Source organism: Bos taurus, chromosome 2 (assembly GCF_002263795.3).
Source record: "Bos taurus isolate L1 Dominette 01449 registration number 42190680 breed Hereford chromosome 2, ARS-UCD2.0, whole genome shotgun sequence".
Taxonomy (NCBI): domain Eukaryota; kingdom Metazoa; phylum Chordata; class Mammalia; order Artiodactyla; family Bovidae; genus Bos; species Bos taurus.
The window spans coordinates 35,103,130-35,124,445 of record NC_037329.1 but is presented as its reverse complement, the minus strand read 5'-3'; the positions used below and the strand labels follow the sequence as shown (position 1 = coordinate 35,124,445).

The following is a 21,316-nucleotide window of genomic DNA, read 5'->3' as shown; positions in this document are numbered from 1 at the left end:
ATAGATAGAATTTCTATAAATAATTTATGAGGACCTAGACAAGTGTTCTTGCCTGGAGAATCCCAGGGACGGGGAAGCCTGATGGGCTGCCATCTATGGGGTTGCACAGAGTCGGGCACGACTGAAGCGACTTAGCAGCAGCAGACAAGGAAGAAACAATAGGTATGACCTATTTGGAGTTCTGTACACTTTTTGCCACATTCGTAGTAGAAGATACTCCTATTTTTTTATATTTTTTCTTTTCAAAAGGAAAGTATTTTATTCCTGACTATAATATTCTCACTGTAAAAAAGCATTCAAATATTATAGAAAAAACTACTTTCTTTTTTGAAGATCAGCCATAACCCTATCATCCAGAAAAAAAAAAAAACTATTCACATTTTGACTATTCTTCAATAATTAATTCTACTCATATGTATTTCATATATTTATAAATGAGATCACACTATACTTACTGTTTTATAGCCTGCTTTTTTCTTTTAATCTATAATCACTGCTGTATTTTTATGTCCATAAATGCAGATCTTCATAATTCCTAGTACTTGCCATTTATTTTTTTTTAATTTTTTAGTTTTTTAAGTACTTGCCATTTAAATGTACATTTTATTTCACAATGTTCCATAATTTATGTGATCAGTCCTCCATTCATCAACATTTTTTAATATTTATTTTTATTTTACTTATTTATTTGGCTGCACCAGGGCTTAGTTGCAGCATGCAGGATCTTTGATCTTCATTGCAGCATGCAGGATCTTTTAGTTGCAACCCACAAACTCTTAGTTGCAACATGTGGGATCTAGTACCCTGACCAAGGATCAAACCCAGGTCCCCCGCATTGAGAGTATGCAGTCTCAGCCATTGGGCCTCCATGGAAATTCCTTGATCAATATTTAGTTTTCAGTATTTTACAATGAATATTCTAAAACATCTTTTTACATTTGAGACATTATTTTCTTAAGAAATAGAAATGGTGGATCAATGAGTCTGCATAATTTTAAGATTTTGGTACGTACTGCCTCTCTGTCTTCCAGAAAGTCATAGTGATTTTATTCTCAAGCCTTCCCAATACTATGTGTTAATATTATTTTAAAAATCTTTTATAATCTGATAGGTAGGAAATGGTATTTTATTGTTCTTTTAATTTCCAGAATTTGATTAGCAGAAGCAGAAGATATTAAGAAGAGGTGGCAAGAATACACAGAAAACTGTACCAAAAAAGATCTTCATGACCCAGATAATCATGATGGTGTGATCACTCACCTAGAGCCAGACATCCTGGAATGTGAAGTCAAGTGGGTCTTAGGAAGCATCACTACAAACAAAGCTAGTGGAGGAGATGGAATTCTAGTTGAGCTATTTCAAATCCTAAAAGATGATGCTGTGAAAGTGCTTCATTCAATATGGCAGCAAATTTGGAAAACTCAGCAGTGGCCACAGGACTGGAAAAGGTCAGTTTTCATTCCAATCCCAAAGAACGCAATGCCAAAGAATGTTCAACTACCACACAATTATACTCATTTCACACGCTAGTAGAGTACTGCTCAAAATATCCAACTGAGGCTTCAATAGTATGTGAACAGAGAACTTCCAGATGTTCAAGCTGGTTTTAGAAAAGGCAGAGGAACCAGAGATCAAATTGTCAACATTCACTGAATCATGAAAAAAGCAAGAGAGTTCCAGAAAAACATCTATATCTGCTTTATTGACTATGCCAAAGCCTTTGACTGTGTGGATCACAACAAAATGTGGAAAATTCTGAAAGACATGGGAATACCAGACCACCTGACCTGCCTCTTGAGAAACCTATATGCAGGTCAGGAAGCAACAATTAGAACTGGACATGGAACAAGAGACTGGTTCCAAATCAATAAAGGCATACATCAAGGCTGTATATTGTCACCCTGCTTATTTAACTTATATGCAGAGTACATCATGAGAAACGCTGGGCTGGGTGAAGCACAAGCTGGAATCAAGATTGCCAGGAGAAGTATCAATAACCTCAGATATTCTGATGACACCACCCTTATGGCAGAAAGTGAGGAAGAACTAAAGAGCCTCTTGATGAAAGTGAAAGAGGAGAGTGAAAAAGCTGGCTTAAAGCTCAGCATTCATAAAACTAAGATCATGGCATCCCCATCACTTCATGGTAAATAGATGGGGAAACAGTGTCAGACTTTACTTTTTGGGGCTCCAAAATCACTGCAGATGGTGACTGCAGCCATGAAATTAAAAGATGTTGGAATTAAAAGATACTCGGAATTAAAAGATACTCCTTGGAAGGAAAGTTATGACCAACCTAGACAGCATATTAAAAAGCACAGACCTTATTTTGCCAACAAAAGTTCATCTAATCAAGGATATGGTTTTTCCAGTAGTCATGTATAGATGTGAGAGTTGGACTATAAAGAAAGCTGAGGGCTGAAGAATTGATGCTTTTGAACTATGGTGTTGGAGAAGACTTTTGAGAGTCCCTTGGACTGCAAGGAGATCCAACCAATCCATCCTAAAGGAGATCAGTCCTGAGTGTTCACTAGAAAGACTGATGTTGAAGCTGAAACTCCAATACTTTGGCTACCTGGTGGGAAGAGCTGACTCATTTGAAAAGACCCTGATGCTGGGAAAGATTGAGGGCAGGAGGAGAAGGGAACGACAGAGGATGAGATGGCTGGATGGCATCACCGACTCAATGGACATGAGTTTGGGTAAACTCCAGAGTTGGTGATGGACAGGGAGGCCTAGCGTGCTATAGTCCATGGGGTCGCAAAGAGTTGGGCACGGCTGAGTGACTGTACTGAACTGAAGATTTTCATGTTCTCATATGTTTATGATTTATTTTTATCAGGTTCTCACGTGTTATGCTCTTTTGTTATTTCTGTGTTTGTGAATTACCTATTCTGATTCTTCCTCTTTTTGGAGTATATATCTTATTGTTTTTGACTTATAAATGGTTCTTTAAAGATTGAAAATATGATTATTTTGTTTGTGATATGTATGTCTTTCAGTATGTCTTTAGTCTTTTTACCTTTTTTGTGTCATTTTTTTGGCTTCCCTGGTGGCTCAGCTGGTTGTTATACAGTTTTGTATGCAATCAAATTTAAGATATCACTGAATTCAAAGTCTTTGGTATCGTTATTAGAAAGACATTTTCTGTGATATTGGTAATAAAAATTCTGCTGTTTTACTCTAACTAGAGTCATGTTTTCATATTTTGCCTTTAAATCTTTAACCTATTTAAACTTTCTTTTTAAGATGTAAGTAGAGATCTAGCCATATCTTTCCTCAAATCATTTGTTAATGTCTCTACGCCACTTTTGAGCAACCTACGGAATCTAGGTCCAGATTTTATCTTCTATTTCATTCATCTGTATTACCATGATCCTTATTAGTGAGATTCTGAGAATATTGCTCAGGCTAGGCTGCAATAGTGATGTGTAACAAACACTCCCCCCAAATCTCTGTGACTTACAACAAACATTTATTCCCCCCTCATAGGTATCTTGGAGAAGACAATGGCACCCTACTCCAGCACTCTTGCCTGGAAAATCCCATGGATGGAGGAGCCTAGTAGGCTGCAGTCCATGGGGTTGCTAAGAGTCAGACATGACTGAGCAACTTCACTTTCACTTTTTCACTTTCATGCATTGGAGAAGGAAATGGCAACCCACTCCAGTGTTCTTGCCTGGAGAATCCCAGGAGAGCCTGGTGGGCTGATGTCTGTGGGGTCACACAGAGTCGGACACGACTGAAGTGACTTAGCAGCAGCAGCAGCAGCATAGGTATCTGGGTCAACTGTAACACTGCAGTCTTCTGCTGAACATAAATGGACTTTGCTCTGGGCTCCAGGTCAAGTTTATGACTGTTTCACTTGCCTCTCTTTTCAAGCTGAAGTAGTAACAGCTCCCTAGAACATATTCTTCTCATGATAAATGGCAGGAGTTCAAGATGGCTGGTGAAAACTTAGTCACACTTCTTAAATCTCATCCAATGGAACTGGTCTGAGAAAAATCACCTGGCCAAGCCCTAAGTGAATAGAAAAGGAAAATATATTGGGATTTTCCCGGTGGTTCAGTGGCTAAGACTGCACGCTCCTAATGTAGGGGGCCCTGGTGTAGGTTTTATCCCTGGTGAGGGAACTAGATCCCGAATGGTGCAACTAAGAGTGCATATACTTCAACTAAAGATCCTGCATGCCACAACTAATATATGATGCAGTCAAATAAATAAATATAAATTTTAAAAAAATTTAAAAAAGAAAGTATATTGCCTTCACGGGTCAAGAACTTGGGAAAATGAAGACTTGTAAATAAATGATACTGTCTACCACATTGGCTAGTTATATTTTTTAAGTCTCTGGTTCCTCACTATTAAAATGTGATTACTGTAAAGATTCAATGATATAGATGATAAATGCCAAGCACATTGAACCTGGCATCTGATAATTTAAAAAAATGTATATTTGCTTCTCCACAGTATAGTTACTGTAGCTTTGCAGGATATAATACTTTAATATGTGAAAAAGTATTGCAGGATTTTTATATTTTCTACCATTTTTTCCCAAATAAATACAAAGACATTTGATCCCATCACATATATCTTCTCATTAATAACTGAGGAAAATATATTCTCAATCATACTACTTTTAGAATGATGAGCACATTGTTTCAAGGCCTTACCAAGAGAGGGCTGAGGGATTATTTTTGGGCCCTATAATAGTCAACATATTTTCTGTTTATTCTAAAGAGTCAAAACTATACTGTACAACTTTTCAAATGATATTAAAGTAGTTGCAGTGACTGCTGCTGCTGCTAAGTCACTTCAGTCCTGTCCGACTAGAGTCCCCCAAAAATAAAATTCAATTTAGGATAATGATCATATAAAAAATGTTGCTTAGAAGAAGCAAATGCTCATAACTGTTCAGTGCCATATAGGTTTAGACAAGAGTGTCTAGGCAAAAAAGACAGAAAAAAATCTTTAAGGTTTGTTGACAAAGTCCAAATGGTCAACGATGTAGGAGAAAACAAACATTTTTTATGATTTCCTGAATAACCTGAGATCAGCAAAGGACAGTGTCTCCTCTTGTCAAATATTAATTTTACTTTTGTTTGAAAATGACTTCCTGTTTTGGATCACATTTTCATAGGATGTGGAGATATTTATGAGAGTTGAAAGTAGAAAAATAAAGCTAAAGATGTATTTCAAATCCTTGAGAAAAGCTAAGGAATTGCCATTAACCGGTCTTAAAAGGCTAAGGTGTGACTTGATTGATATTCAATTGTATTATATTCAGAGAAAAGATGCCGACCAGAGGTTCTTCATGTCTAAATAATAAAATGATGTTTATTAAAATAGAAAATTTTATGTGACTTTTTGAGGAAGTAGTTTTTGTTAGGTCAAGGAAACAATACAGATGAATACCAAGAAAGATTTTAAAATTTCTATTTCTGGAAATGCAAACATTCTACTTTATAAGTAAGAGAGTAGGTAATCATGAGTCTGGTTAAAACTGTCATTTGAATATCAGCGACAGACCTGATGAGTGCTTCCAACACTGTGAGCCTATGAATTTATCTCAGGATAAGTTGCCTAACACTTTAATCTGTATTATTCATTAATGAGTTAATGCAAATATTTATTATATGGTACTGACACATTTATATACATTTGAACATAAAACCAAATAGCACAGTTGTGTAATTTACTCTTATTTCCTCTTAATAAATAGCAATTAACATATTAGAAATACATCAGTTATGCTGTGTGCACCATTTTGGGCTATTACAAGCATACAATAAAATATCACTAAAACTATACTCGTTCATTTTTTATTACAACATAGAAATTCAGAGTTTTAAATATACTTTTAAGAATCACTTTGAGGATTAATTTTAGAGCCATATATTCAAAGTTGTCCTCCAAAGACTCAAGTTTTGAAAATAAAATGTCGTCTTCAGTGTTATTTGCTAGTTCTGAAAAACTGAATTTTGAAGGGGGGCATCTTCAAAGCTTTTAAAAAAGAGTCTGTAATATAAAAACATAAGTTTTTAGTAAAAGGGCAATTGGGAAGAGCTGAGACTAAAAACTTCGCTTTTAGTATTATGAGGCACTGACTGGTGAGTGTGAGTGTGAGTGTGTGTGTGTGTGTGCACATCTCATATGTACATATAAAATGAGAATTTTTTGAAGATTTATTTAGTTTTGGTTGTGCTGGACCTTTGTTGGTGCACAAGGGTTTTCCTCTAGTTGCAGAGAGTGCACTTCTATCTGCAGTGCACACGCTTCTCATGGCAGTGGCTTCTCCTGTTGCGGAGCACAGGTTCTAGGCCCACAGGCTTCAGCAGTTGCAGTGCATGGGCACAGTAGCTGGGGCTCTTGGGCTCTAGGTCACAAGCTCAGCAGTTGTGGTCCATGGGCTTAGTTGCTCTGCAGCATGCAGGATCCTCCCAGACCAGGGACTGAAGCCCTGTCCCCTGCATTGCAAGGGAGATTCTTAACCACCAAACCACTAGGGAAGCCCTGAGAATTTTTGAGAAAGAATAAATGTCACTTTTCAAAAATATAACACAAATCTGTCAATTAATTTAGATCCAGTCCTAAGAAATGTGTTTTGGTAGAAAGCAAGAATGAAGTAAAGTGGTTTTGTTTTGTTTACTCATCTGTGAATGATCCTGATAAATGTGTATATACATATGTGGAAAGCCACATTAGTTTATTCCCCAGTCTTAGCTCAGTGGTGTAACCTTTATGTAAGAAAGCAGTGCATTTGCATATTATAAATGGGTAAATTAATCTTGCTCAATTTTTAAAAAATATTATTTCCAAACTGCTAATATTATTTGCCATGATTTATTTTGGTGCAAGTGAAGGCCTGTTCTCAGATTTCACTGCTTTACTTATCTCTATCTGATTAAACAACCTTCACTCCTTTAAAGCCTTCCAATGGGCTCCATGTTTTGTTTTCACTGCATTTTTCCACCTACTGATAACTTTGAATGTGCATAACTAATAGGCTATCAAAGTGTGTTGATGTCTGTTTGTTTTGAATATGCCTTAAACTTTCTTTGCATTGGATCTAGAGAGATTAACCCATTTAGAGGATAGTATGTTCAAAAGTAGCTCAGATGGTAAAGCGTCTGCCTGTAATGCAGGAGATCTGGGTTCAATCCCTGGGTCGGGAAGATCCTCTGGAGAAGGAAATGGCAACCAACTCCAGTATTCTTGCCTGGAAAATTCCATGGACGGAGGAGCCTGGTAGGCTACAGCCCATGGGGTTGCAAAGAGTCAGACATGAGTGAGCGACTTCATTTTCACTTTCACTTTATGTTCAAAAGTGGCCTCCATGCTCTCTTGGGCGTAGAATTGCCCATACATGCACATATAAGTCGGAGAAGGCAATGGCACCCCATTCCAGTACTCTTGCCTGGAAAATCCCATGGACGGAGGAGCCTGGAAGGCTGCAGTCCATAGGGTCTCTGAGGGTCGGGCACGACTGAGCGACTTCACTTTCACTTTTCACTTTCATGCACTGGAGAAGGAAATGGCAACCCACTCCAGTGTTCTTGCCTGGAGAATCCCAGAGACGGGGGAGCCTGGTGGGCTGCTGTCTATGGGGTTGCACAGAGTCGGATGACTGAAGCGACTTAGCAGCAGCAGCAGCAGCACATATAAGTGGGACTTCCCGGGTGGTGCTGGTGGTAAAGAGCCCACCTGCCAATGCAAGACACTAAGAAACACGGGTTTGATCCCTGGGTGGGGAAGATCCCCTGGAGGAGGGCAGGGCAACCCACTCTGTTTTCTTACCTGGAGAATCCCATGGACAGAGGAGCCTGGCAGGCTATGGTCCATAGGGCCACAAAGAGTCAGCCACAACTGATGGAACTTAGCACACACGCACATATAAGCATAAGCTGGAAATAATGTAAGATGCCTACTTCAATTTGAAAAATCAATTTAGTTTTGTATTATTTTCTATTTTATTCAAACATTCTTTCCTGTTTTTAAGACAAAGAGAAAATTATATCATAGGACCCCGCTGTCAGAACTATGATCTTAAGGGTGAAGACAATGTTTATTCTACCTTGAAACTTCCTGTCCCACCACTAACCTGCACTTGAGGTGAGGCAGCACTCAATACATATTTGTTGCTCGGTTGAATTAACCATGTAATATAATGGTCAAAATGGGCCCTTTGATTCTTTGAATCTCTATATAGCTGTTGTTCCTAAAGCTACAGTTTAAAGTGTTTAGCTGGCATTTTCATTCATTATGATCAACAATTTGGCAGTGTTTATAAAATTTAATACACATGCATTTGATCTAGCATTTCCAGTTCTTTGCACCTATTCTATAAAATACTCAAACATACCCTCAAAGATAGGTAAAAGAGACTACTCATTGCATCATTGTTTTCAGCAGACAATACTTGAAAGAACTGAAATAACCTGCCATAAGCAGTGGCACAGTTAAATAAAGTGGGGTACATCTGTGCTTTGGAACATTAGGCAGCAGTTTTAGAAGAAGGATGTGGGGGATTCCCTGGTGGTCCAGTGGTTAGGATTTGGCCAACGGCCCATGTTCAGCAAACCAAGGTCCCACAAGCCACGTAGCATGGCCAAAAATAAATAAATAATAGAAGAAAGAGGTATAGCTATATAGAAGTATAGAGAAAAATATACAAGATATATCGTTGAGAGTTAAAAAACCAACCAAACAAAACTCCAAACAATTTATGTGATGTAAATGCATAAGAATATGTTCTGAATTGAGAGGCACCACACTTTAAATCTTATTACCTCTAGGATAGGGAGGTATAGTGATAATAAATGATACATTTTAAAGATGCTGAGAAGTGCTTTCATTTTTTACTTTATTGGTGTATTGTTTTATTTTTAACAATGAGCATCCATTTATGTATTCAATAATTAAATAAAAAACCTGTAGATTTTTTTTTAATAATACTTTTTCATACCGAGAAACTTCTCCTTGGTAAGCAATGGTTAAAGTATAATTTAAAATATTTACAGCTATTCTCTACATCTCTTTCTTTTCTGACATTCCTCTCTTCACACATCCTACCCATTATAAGGCTACAAAAAGTAAACAAAAATCTCTTAAAAATAAAAAAACAAAAAAATAAAGATATGCCTAGAAAAAGCTTTGCACAGATTATGTCCCTCTCTTTGTTTAGAGGCAAAATAACAAATTTCTACTTAATCCGTCATGAAATATTGAAACTACCAGAGAATCTGGAGTGTTGGTCCCTCCTGATAAACTTGAGGGAAATGCAGCTGATCATTCCTACGAAGGTTTAAAGATAGAATAGTTCTTAAATATTTCTTTGAATGAGTAGATATTTATCATGTTAGGATTTTATTTGATTGTCTTATATTGATTAATTTCTCACAGTATTATATTTTTCTTTAAGTCCATCTTACATTGCTTTTATCCCAGTAGGTATAAAATTTGTTGATTCATATTCCATTGTGATATAGTATTTCCTGTATATTTGCCTGCCTCACACATGACATTATTTATTGTTGGAACTAAGTCTTATCCATGCCTTTGTAATTCAAATACAAATACAAAACATTACTCATCACTTTCTTAATCTCTACTTTTACATATACTTGTATAAAATCTAATGTTTTCTCATAAAATTATTTTCTTGTTTCTATATTATGAGAAAGATTTTAAATAATGAATAGGAAAGAGAAATTCTGACATATAATGAGAAGTTGCCTTCCAAAAAAAGGTGCATTTTATTTTTATACTGTTTATTTTTTGACTGTGGTGGGTCTTTGTTGCTGCACATCAGCTTTCTCTAGTTGCAGAGAGTGAGGGCTACTCTCTGGTTGCACTGCTCAGGCTTCTCATTGCAGTGGCTTCTTTTGCTGCGGAGCATGGGCTCTAAGCACATGGGCTCAGCAGTTGTGGTTCCCAGACTCTAGAGAACAGGCTCAATAGTAATGGTGCACAGGCTTAGCTGCTCCTTGGCATGTGGAATCTTCCTGGACCAGGGATCGAACCAGTGTCATTTGCATTGCAACATGGATTCTTAAACACTGGACAACCAGGGAAGCCTGAAGTTACATTTTTAAATGTTGTAAGTGCTTAAACTTATGCTTGCTGAATGTAAACTCTCACTTAGATTTCTGCTACAGGTTTTGGTCTCCACTTTTCAAAGCTTCTAATGTCTAAACCAAAGCTCTCATTATTTTCTCTGAAGTCTAACAATCTGAACAGGTGTTTTTCTTGAAAAGAGGAAATTTTTTATGATTAAGGCCCGATATTGTCTCATTCAGTGACATTTTGAGCTGACTTCTAACATAAGATTATTAAGAAGAAAATTAAAGCATCACCTATACCATTAGCTTCTACAGAATCTGACCTAGTCAGTAGAAAAACTACTAACCAAATAATCATTTCATACAACTTATCACTGTATTTTAAATTAAAAGGCATTAAGCTAATAAGATGATAGAAAATCTAATGATAGCTACCCTCTTCTGCTCTACCTATTCACATGCAGAAACAGCCAAGCATTTTTCCAAGAGGAGAAACATTTTAACCAAATAAGTAGAAAATAAAGTTACCTTCATTTTTCTACTGAAACATTCCCAGGAAGAAAGAGGCAAGTAAAACACTTAAAGCAGAAAAATACAGCAAGAAATAGTGTGGCTTCTTGTTTGTTTCTCCTCACTCATTATTTCCTTTATTCTTTAAATCTACTGCTCTTTCCTTCGAAAAGAGCTGTATTTATAAAATCAATGGAAAATGAAGATATTTTTGTAGACCAAGTAATAAGAGATATGCTAATGATGTATAAAAATAAGGAAATTCCTACTGAGGTCTTTATAGTTCTTCAGGACATTGGCCTCTCCTTACATTCTATGATCATACCTCCCTCCAACCCATTTTTCATCAGCACTGTTGTCATTACTGACTGAGGCCAGCAGAATAAATGATGCTGTGGGAACTATAACTTTCATTTAAATGTAGCTCTGATTTTAAAACAGTTGATGGTGTAATAGGATAGACAGGATAAATTCAAAATGAATTCACCTAAAATAAGCTAACATGGATTGTTCAGTTTTTCTAGTTATTTTTATGTTTTCTTATTATATAGATATTTATATACATCCATTATATATATTATTACATATGAACTCATGTACATGAAAGAGAGGAAATAGTCAATTGTTCTGTATTAGTCAGATATGGCTTTTAAGAGAAGGGAATTTCACATATCTCAACATATGGTTGACTGATAATTTCATGCTTATAGAAAACTTGAAGATTATAATAGAGTAAGGGATTACCTGAAAAAGTTCAGGATCTTTGACCAGGGACTGAACCTGTGCCCCCTCCAGGGGCAGCACAGGGTCTTAACCACTGGACTGCCGAAGAAGTCCCATCTTGAAATTTTTAATTCTAGAAATTTCAGTGTTGTCACAGGAATGATTGTTCTCTATGGAACAATTGAAAAACATATATAAAAATGATTATATACAATTATTGTTATTGGCCTGTTCACCTTAAGATGAGAAACTTCCCTTCTTTAAGCTTTGTTTCTAATGAACTAGAAATAACTTCACATATAAAGAGGAAAATTTTCTTTCTGTTTTCCATTTTTGTTTCCATTTCAGAACAACAAATATGCACAATAAGCATAGTTTGATAACCGAATTCTACTTTAGGACTATTTTTCACATAAATCTAAGGATTAGACATTGAAACCAATGTCTATTGCCAGCAGGAAGGGAAATTGTTTAATATATTTTTATCTATTTACTTACTTGTTTTTGGCGGCACTGGGTCATCATTGCTGTGAGTGGACTTTGTCTAGCTGCAGTGAGTGGAGGCTACTCTTCGGTTGCGGTGCGCAGGCTTCTTGTTTGTGGTGGCTTCTCTTGCAGAGCGCCAGCTCTAGGCTTGTGGGCTTCGGTACTTCTTGTTGGGCTTAGGTGCCCTGAGGCATGTGGAATCTCAGTTCTTGGACCAGGGATCAAATCCATGTCCCCTGCATTGGCAGGTGATTTCCTAACCACTGGACCACTCGGGAAGTCCCCAGGAATGGAGTTTTCACTAGAAATCACTGGTTTGTATTTACTAGAAATACAACCAGTCCTCATGTAACTTTCACTCAAAAGAGCCAAGAGCAAGAAAAATGCATCCCATTTACTGAAACCACCATTTATCTTTCTAACATTGATGATTTTAGGAAATTTATATTTTAAAAAAGCTTAGACTGAAAGGATTGTTTCCTTGTAGCAGTTTGAGGAAATTAATGAAACTATAAAAATAATTTTATCTATTTGTTAGCTAGCCTATGTTTCTATAGGAATTGAACGCCCAACAAATCGGCTCTTAACTGATCTTTTTCTTGTCCTTGTTGGGTTGAGTTGGGATATCCTCCTGATATTTTTTGTACTGAGGATATTTCTGTCATACTTCAAAATCCAAATAATCTTGAAGATCCCATCTAGCATTACTTTGGCTAAGGATATATTGTCTAACTGTAACTAGACTGCAAAAATTAATTTATGTTTAACAGCAAGATGGGAAAAGAGTTACATCTAAACTTGGATCATTTTTCTATAGAGTACACTGAACAATTAAACAACTTTCTCCCCCTAGTTTTCTTGGTTAAATGAACTTTTCATAGTAGAACAAGCTACCTAAATGGTTTTCTTTTGAGATAGGAAGTTCTATAGAGACACTGGATTACTTTACCCAACACTTTTTGCCATGACCAACAGATGGTTATGTTCTGAACCAGACTGTTACATGCCTTTCATAGTCTAATTTTATAGCTTCTGGGGAATGGAGCTTCCATTACTTCCCTGGGAAGACAGTTCTCCAGTGTAGTCCCTCTAATTATTTAAGGTAGGTCTTCATTTCTTTAAAAGAGCTGAATTATTCAAATTGGAAAAGCAGCTACTGCGTAAGCAGCCTGACTTAAACTGACAAAAGCAAGGAAATTCTGGATCCATAATTCACCTTCCACCCCTTGACCTCACAAGCCGCCATATTAGCGTGATCACACCAAAATACCAGCTTGTGTTTACACTTTCAGTCCTCCTGATGGCGGACGGGCGCGTGTACACGAGCACTCGCTCTGTGTGCACTGAATAGGATCACGATCCGGAGAGCTGAAAATGTAAACACAAGCTGGTATTATGGTGTGACTGGCGGTTTGTGGTTCTTTGTTTGAATACTTTAAAAATGGGCACCCTGGCAAGAACAAAAGAGGCAGACACAGAACTGCTCTGAAATGGCTTCTCTCATCTTTGTCCCGCCTCAGGTAGACCCAAAATAACTTACCCACTTGATGGGGTTCCCCGCAACCGTTTGTTTTTGCCTAGTTGGCTACACTTCAATGCAACAGTTTTGTTTTTCAAAGGCAGGCCGTTCATTCTTTGCCTTTCGTAATTGTAAATTATTTTCTGAGTATTTGCTAGCACTATATTTCTCCAGTCATTATTTACATCAAAATCTTCCAAGTGGCAAATTCATTGCAATGCCTGATGAGTTTAAGCAAGAACCTAAGTGCCTTCTGTGGCCTTGCTTTAATATTTGCAAATCAAAAATGGTTCTTTTACTTCAAATGAGGATTGGCATCAGTATAACCCTATCAGACAAGGGTATCTACCTAGTGTTCTTGCTCATGCTATTTCAGTCGTTAATTTTGAAGTGCAGAAGTTGACCTTAAGAGAGATGTAAAGGGTATAAACACTTGAAATTATAAACTTCATTTTAGCATAACATCTACTTGCATCGGTGGACCTTTCGTTTTCCCTCGAGCCTTTGTCATTTCTCCATCTTCACACTAAATATGTTCAATCATTGTTTTCCCACTGTGAAGTTTGATTCTGAAATAGATTTACTTGTAGGATGAAGAGATGAGCATATCATTTCAGGGGGAAAATTAAGACATATAAAGAAAGAAGGCTGAAAGAAACTCATTTCCTGAAAAATGTCAATGTATCTCACGCTATGCTTGACTTCGTAGTAAAGTCCATTATCTTGTTTTTTAAAAAACAAAATTTTCCCTTTGGAATTAGGTATACCATCACTACCAAAAATCGATAAGCAAAGGAACAGTGGGTAGTATGGCAGGTCCCTTTCTTAAATAAAAATTGCAAAATTGATTTTACACCTATTGAGGCAGCCATTCACTACTGTAAACTTATTTCTGACAACTGTTTCTTTTAGAATCTAATAAGTAATTGAAAAACAAAAGTGATTTTCTCAATATAATCGAAAGGCAGTTAATGTAAAGACATATACACAAACAACTCATGGTTGTAGACAGTTTTGATGTAGACTGCAGTACTTAATAAAGGAATAAGAGGGATCCTAGCTTGGGATTTTTAATGAAATGCCACTCAAATGGAAGCAAGTGATTTCAGAAGTGTTGTCAGTCACTTTAGACTGAAAAGAAATAACAAGAAATAGCTTTTAAGATATCAAATAATTTGCACTCAAATGCTATACTATAGCACCTCGTCTTTGAATAGGCCAACAATTTGCCTTGTTTGTTTAAAACCTATTATACATGATCCCTTCACGAGACTGCACAACTTGACTGATCTTTGCCATCTTGCATCTTTCTTATCTCTCTCCTTGTGAAATCCCTTACGAGTAGAGCTAGCAAGCATTTCACAAATTATAATAAAGGAACCACCTACATGTACATCAATACTGACAGATCTCAATCATCTTATTTTCACGTGATATATGTTCAGGCTCAATTGATGACTAAATTATGGAATTAATAGATATAATGGAAAAGTGAGTTTGATCTTATCTTGCTGCTAAGTCACTTCAGTCGTGTCCGATTCTGTGCAATGTCATAGACGGCAGCCACCAGGCTCCCCCGTCCCTGGGATTCTCCAGGCAAGAACACTGGAGTGGGTTGCCATTTCCTTCTCCAATGCATGAAAGTGAAAAGTGAAAGTGAAGTCGCTCAGTCGTGTCCGACTCTCAGCGACCCCATGGACTGCAGCCCACCAGGCTCCTCCATCCATGGGATTTTCCAGGCAAGAGTACTGGAGTGGGGTGCCATCACCTTCTCTGACACACATGTTTTAAAACAGCTGTATGGAGCTATTTTGGAAACTCAATATCTATGGTAATATGTTCAAATACACAAATAATGTACAAAGAATTGATATTTTCATAGATTTTATCTGCAATATCATATAAGTTCATATCTTCGTGCTATATTTCATATTCTAGCAGAAAAAGTTTGTGCTACAGGGTTTCATAGATTTAAAGTTTAGCTTTTAGAGATTCTTTTAAAAAGTATTTATTTCAAATATGATTGTAATTTTGCAGAAAATTCAGAACATCCTTGGGCCTATAAACATTCTTATGACTGCTCGAAATTTGTGTTGGCCCATACTTGCTAACGCCATTATTTTCTTTAGCTACCTCATGCCATTAGTATCTGTTGATAGCAAATACAGACAAACAGCATTTAGGTTAGAACTTTGGCAAATTTGTCTTGTGGAAACCTGCTAAGAAAGGTAAAATGGGGGTCAGAAAAGCTGTAGCAATGGTCTAATTCTGCATCTGTAGGAATAAGGGTTAAAAAGAAAAGAATGGGTGGTAGAAATGGTTGATGGTGATGATTGTTCAACAGTGTGAATTTACTTAATGCTAGTGAACCATGCACTTAAAATGACTAAAATGGTGAAGTTTATGTTTTGTGTATTTTACCACAATAAAAAAATAGAGGTTAAAATTGTCTCTGATGAGAAATTAGAGACTGACTCTAAGAACCTACATGCCCAACAAAAAAAGTGATTTCACTGCAGAAAAGATATAAATGTATGTGAAAACAGGAACACCAAACTTTCTTTTCAATTCATTGAAGCAAACACAAGAATTCTTTGCCTTTGGAGTTGATTCAAACACAGATTATCGTGTAAAATCATCAAGTGATAATAGTAAAGTAAGACAAAGTTTATCAAATATTCTTTAGTTCCTCTCTATATTTTTTTGCAATTGGCCATCTTTTTTTCTAGGTTATTTTTTTAAGTCAATGCACATGAGCATATAACTTATTTGTATGACTATTTATAAAAATGAAAAGGAATGAAGTTAAAAGTAGTGAAAAATAACACTGCCTTAAATACTAATGAATTTTAAGTAGTTGAATTTTTTAAAAGTAAACTCCAAGTCATACTCTAGGGCCTACTTTCCTAACTTTTAATAGCTTTCTAAAAAAACTCAAACCTTGAAGTGCATGCAATTAGAAACATGCAACAGTGAGGCTAGGCTTAGTCACAGTACTATTTCAACGCAAACTGCTTCTATTTTTGGTGTCCTACAGAGAAATAGAATTAGAATGTTCTAACCTCTGCTCATTCTGTAGGTGAAAGTATAAAGCTGACTGCTTAAAAAATTGCTGTAGGGGGAGTTCTTTCAAGCCAATTCTTTCTCATGTTTTATGTATTAGGTGATTACTTTACTATGAAGTAGACAATTGTTTAAGGACAAATAATTAATTTTGTGTAAGTAATCAGTTCCAAACTCACTACGACAGATTGTCATGAATGTGGCCTCTCTATGGGCATCAGTACGTGGTTTATGCCTCATATTTGTACTATCCTGGTGGGTTTTTTTCCCTGCTATATAGTTTGTAAGGCTAAAACAGAGAAATGTTACTTAAGTTTATAGAATCATAGAACTGGGTGAATTTTGAATTCATCCAGTTTCAACCACTCCTTTGATGCCTGAATCTCTTTTAAGTATTTACATAGCCTTAGTATTAATATTTCTAGTGATGGTAATGCTTACTTCTGCTGGAGCATACATAATTGAGAACAGGAAAGCTAAGAAGTCAGGATTAAATTACAATTTCTTCATCTGTAAAAGATGTATACAGTTGAGGATTAAATGAAACAAGCTATACAATCAGGCCTAGCACAGTACTAGAAATATATGCTATGCTATGCTAAGTCACTTCAGTCGTGTTCGACTCTGTGTGACCCCATAGACGGCAGCCATGAGGCTCCGCCGTCCCTGGGATTCTCCAGGCAAGAACACTGGAGTGGGTTGCCATTTCCTTCTCCAATGCATGAAAGTGAAAAGTGAAAGCGAAGTCGCTCATTCGTGTCCGACTCTTAGCGACCCCATGGACTGCAGCCTACCAGGCTCCTCCATCCATGGGATTTTCCAGGCAAAAGTACTGGAGTGGGGTGCCATTACTAAAAATGTATATCACACTTACTACTCTTTATGTTTCAAATATCTAGTGCTTATTAATGTCACATAATTTGAGGGGAGTTACTTGGTCGTCTGTTATTATGTTGGGCTTCCCTGGTGGCTCAGACAGTAAAGAATCTACCTGCAATTCGGGAGACCCTGGAGTAGGAAATGGCAACCCACTCCAGTATTCTTGCCTGGAAAAGCATATGGACAGAGGAGCTTGGTAAGCTACAGTCCATGGGGTTGCAAAGAGTTAGACATGACTGAGCAAGTAACACACACGCTAGCTGGTTGTCTGTTACTACATTAAGGCTAGGGTCACTGAAGTATGATTAGACTAACATGATATAGAACTGGGTCACAATATTTTTAACATAAAACAATGAAGATACTTATAATTAGATTCTTGTGGTGTTAGAATAATAGCTGTGTCGTGTTGTGGTTCAGTTACCAAGTCGTGTCCGATTTTTCGAGATCTCCCTTGAACTGCAGCATGCCAAACTTCCCTGTCCCTCACCACCTCCCGGAGTTTGCCCAAGTTCACGTCCATTGAATCAGTGATGCCATCCAACCATTTCATCCTCATGTCATGATATATTTACATAAATATTTACCTGTTCAAATTTTATTTTACCTTCCTACTCATTCCACTTGTTCTAAAATCTCATCACAAATTTTAAAATCACCAGAAATTTTGTAATACCTCAATTATGCTTGTCTTCAAAAATACATGGTTGCTTTTTTTCTTTCTTTCATTTACATATTTTGATTAATTAGATTTTGAATACAAAAACCTACTAAATTCTACATCTAGAATATTTCTATTTCTCAATTTCATATTCAGATATTTAAAAAACCCACAAAACTGTGCTCTGATAAAATTGCATTAAACTAACAATTATAGACTCTGAGCTGTTTTTAAATATTCCTAAAAAATTTCTAGTTCTGTGATTATGATTATTATTAAAGCAATCTAAATATAAGCAGTTTTGTTGAATATAAAGTAAATTATGAATATGTAACCTAAAATTTCTTAGAGTAATTAGCAGCTCTGGTTTACCTGAAAGATGCAGTTATCAGGAGCATGTAGTTTAATATTAGCACATCTCTAATATCGATGTTATTTAAAGCCATACATTAAGAATCATAAGCATCTGTAGTGACAGAAGAAGCATGCAACAAAGTACTGAAAAACTGGAATAGAATTAATTGGTTTTGGTCTACCCACTTCAAATGAGAAAATAGCAACAGAAAAAAAAAATTAAGCACTAAATGTATTCGTTAGGCAGGATCAGCAATCATGCTGCCCACACATGATCTGCAATTAATTTGTAAATAAGAAGATTCATCACCTGGAGGATAATAAACTCTAGTTTTATGGCCCAAAAGACTAGACAAGTAAAAACCACTAATGAACGTACTGTATAAACACAGGGGCAAGGATGTGCATTGGTTGAACAAATGCGGATAGCAAGGAGACTCTGTTTTGTTATTAAAGTAGACCAAAAGATACATGACACATATCTGGAGATTTTTCTGAAGTGTTAACACTGCTCAAAACAGGGTCACTTGAAAGACATGGAAAAGTGTTACTACGAGGTAAGAAAGGCAGAAGTTGATTTTTAGAAAGAGCGTTTTTTAAAAAAAGTAAAGATCAGTGTTTTAAAAAAAAAAACAGATTAATCTCTTAATTTTAATTGATTTTTCATAACTGCATATTAGAAAATCTTACTAATAATAAACTGAAGTGATTTTAGTTTAGATTTAGTTTAGATCTTTATATGTGACTTAGACTATGAAGAGATGCCTTCAAACATTATTTATTGAGAAAATAAGTATTAAATGGAGTTTCCAGTATTTCTGTACTTTGGGAAGAGGATTTGATGTGAAAACTATTTTCCTTCCTATAAGTTACAGTTGTATAACATGCCTTAATTTTGAACCATAAATGAAACACTCAACTTTATGTTGAACACTCAAATGAAACTCCATTCAGATGAGAATTTATTTTTTAGTGCCAACTGAGAATTTTGAGAAACACAGGGAGATAAAAGAATCAGTTTGGATGTTTATTTAAAATACAGTGTCCTGGTCTCTACCTCATACTAAGTGAAATACAATCTCTGCACGTGAAATCTTGGCATCTGTATACAATTGTAGCAAAACCTCTAGTTGACTTTGAACCATACTAAAGTTTAAGAATGACTTTATTGTTAGTAAATATTTATTAGTTGGACTATAAAGAAAGCTGAGAGCCGAAGAATTGATGCTTTTGAATTGTGGTGTTGGAGAAGACTCTTGAGAGTCCCTTGGACTGCAAGGAGATCCAACCAGTCCATCCTAAAGATCAGTCCTAAGTGTTCATTGGAAGGACTGATGTTGAAGCTGAAACTCCAATACTTTGCCCACCTGATGTGAAGAACTGACTCCTTGGAAAAGACCCTGATGCTGGCAAAGATTGAAGGAATGAGGAGAAGAGTTTGACAGAGGGTGAGATGGTTGGATGGCATCACCGACTCAATGGGCATGAGTCTAGGTAAACTCCGGGAGTTGGTGATAGACAGGAAGGCTGTGGGGTTGTAAAGAATTGGATACGACTGAGCAACTGAACTGAACTGAACTGATTATTTTCATCAAATATTTCCTTTTCATAAAAAAAATTTGTTTTTTAATAGACACAGGAAAATACTTTTCCAAAGTGTAAAAATTAGACCTGAAATTACTTTTATGAAATAAGTTCTTGGGCCTGAAATCACCTTAATGGGATCAATAATATTATTAGTGCTAAAATTAAAAGGAGAAAGAACTCAAGGGAAGTCTTAATATAGTAAATAGTATACAAATTTTTGAATGCTCTAGAACTTAACTGTTAATTATAAATATAGTATATATATTAAAATATATCACTTATTAAGCTGTTTCAAAGCTGAAACTCCAATACTTTGTCCACCTGATGTGAAGAACTGACTCCTTGGAAAAAACCCTGATGCTGGGAAAGATTGAGGGCAGAAGGAAAAGGGGTCGACAGAGGATGAGATGGCTGGATGGCATCACTGACTCAATGGACATGAGTTTGAGTAAACTCTCGGAGTTGGCAATGGACAGGGAGGCCTGGCTGCAGTCCATGGGGTAGCAAAGAGTCAGACATGACTGAGCAATTGAGCTTAACTGAATTGAAACTATGTCAATTATTAAAATTTAGTACTCAAAACAAATGTCATAAAGTATTCAAAATAAATGCTATAAAACATGTGAAGGTCTATGCAATTCATCAATAGGATTTGACCCAATTCCAATAATTCTATCTGCTTGCTTTATTTGATTATTTAACATTAGAAGTAGCTGCATTTTAAAACAAAGTTGGGGGAAAGGAAATATTTGCTGCTAGCAGTTGCTTTTAAGAAGTGGTATCTGGAAATAGAGCTGTGATGGCTGGGTGGTCAAGGCATTGGATTCAAAATCCAATGGGGTCTGCCTGCTCAGGTTAGAATCCTGCTCACAGCATTTCTCAGTGAAATTAAAAGATGTTGGCTCCTTGGAAGAAAAACCATGACAAACCTAGACAGTGTATTAAAAAGCAGAGACATTACTTTGCCTACAAATGTCCGTATGGTCAAAGCTATGGTTTCTCCAGTAGTCATGTATGAATGTGAGATCTGGACAATTAAAAAGGCTGGGCACTAAAAAAACTGATGCCTTTGAACTGTGGTGTTGGAGAAGACTCTTGAGAGTTCCTTGGACGGCACGGGGATCAAACCAGTCAATTCTAAAGGAAATCAACCCTGAATATTCGTTGGAAGCGCTGATGCTGAAGCTGAAGCTCCAATACTTTGGCCACCTGGTGCAACGAGCTGACTCATTGGAAAAGACCCTGATGCTGGGAAAGACCAAAGGCAAGAGAAGGGGACAACAGAGGATGAGATGACTGGATGGCATCACCAACTCAATGGACATGATTCAAAGCCCATTTTAGAAAGATCTTAATCTGTATTGTTTAAAATGAACTTTTCTTTAAATCTTAAGGAGATAAATTTCACCAAACCTGAAAATTCACTTATGGGATTTACCTCAAAGGAAGACAGGGTTTTTTCCAAATAGTTTA

At 36.5% G+C, this 21,316-nt stretch overlaps 1 non-coding gene across 1 annotated transcript; it reads left to right on the top strand.

The window, feature by feature from the left end:
• Nucleotides 1-20,636: 20,636 nt before the first annotated feature.
• On the top strand, nt 20,637-20,718 carry TRNAL-CAA (transfer RNA leucine (anticodon CAA)). The gene has a single exon. It is a non-coding gene; the product is annotated as a tRNA-Leu (tRNA).
• Nucleotides 20,719-21,316: the final 598 nt, after the last annotated feature.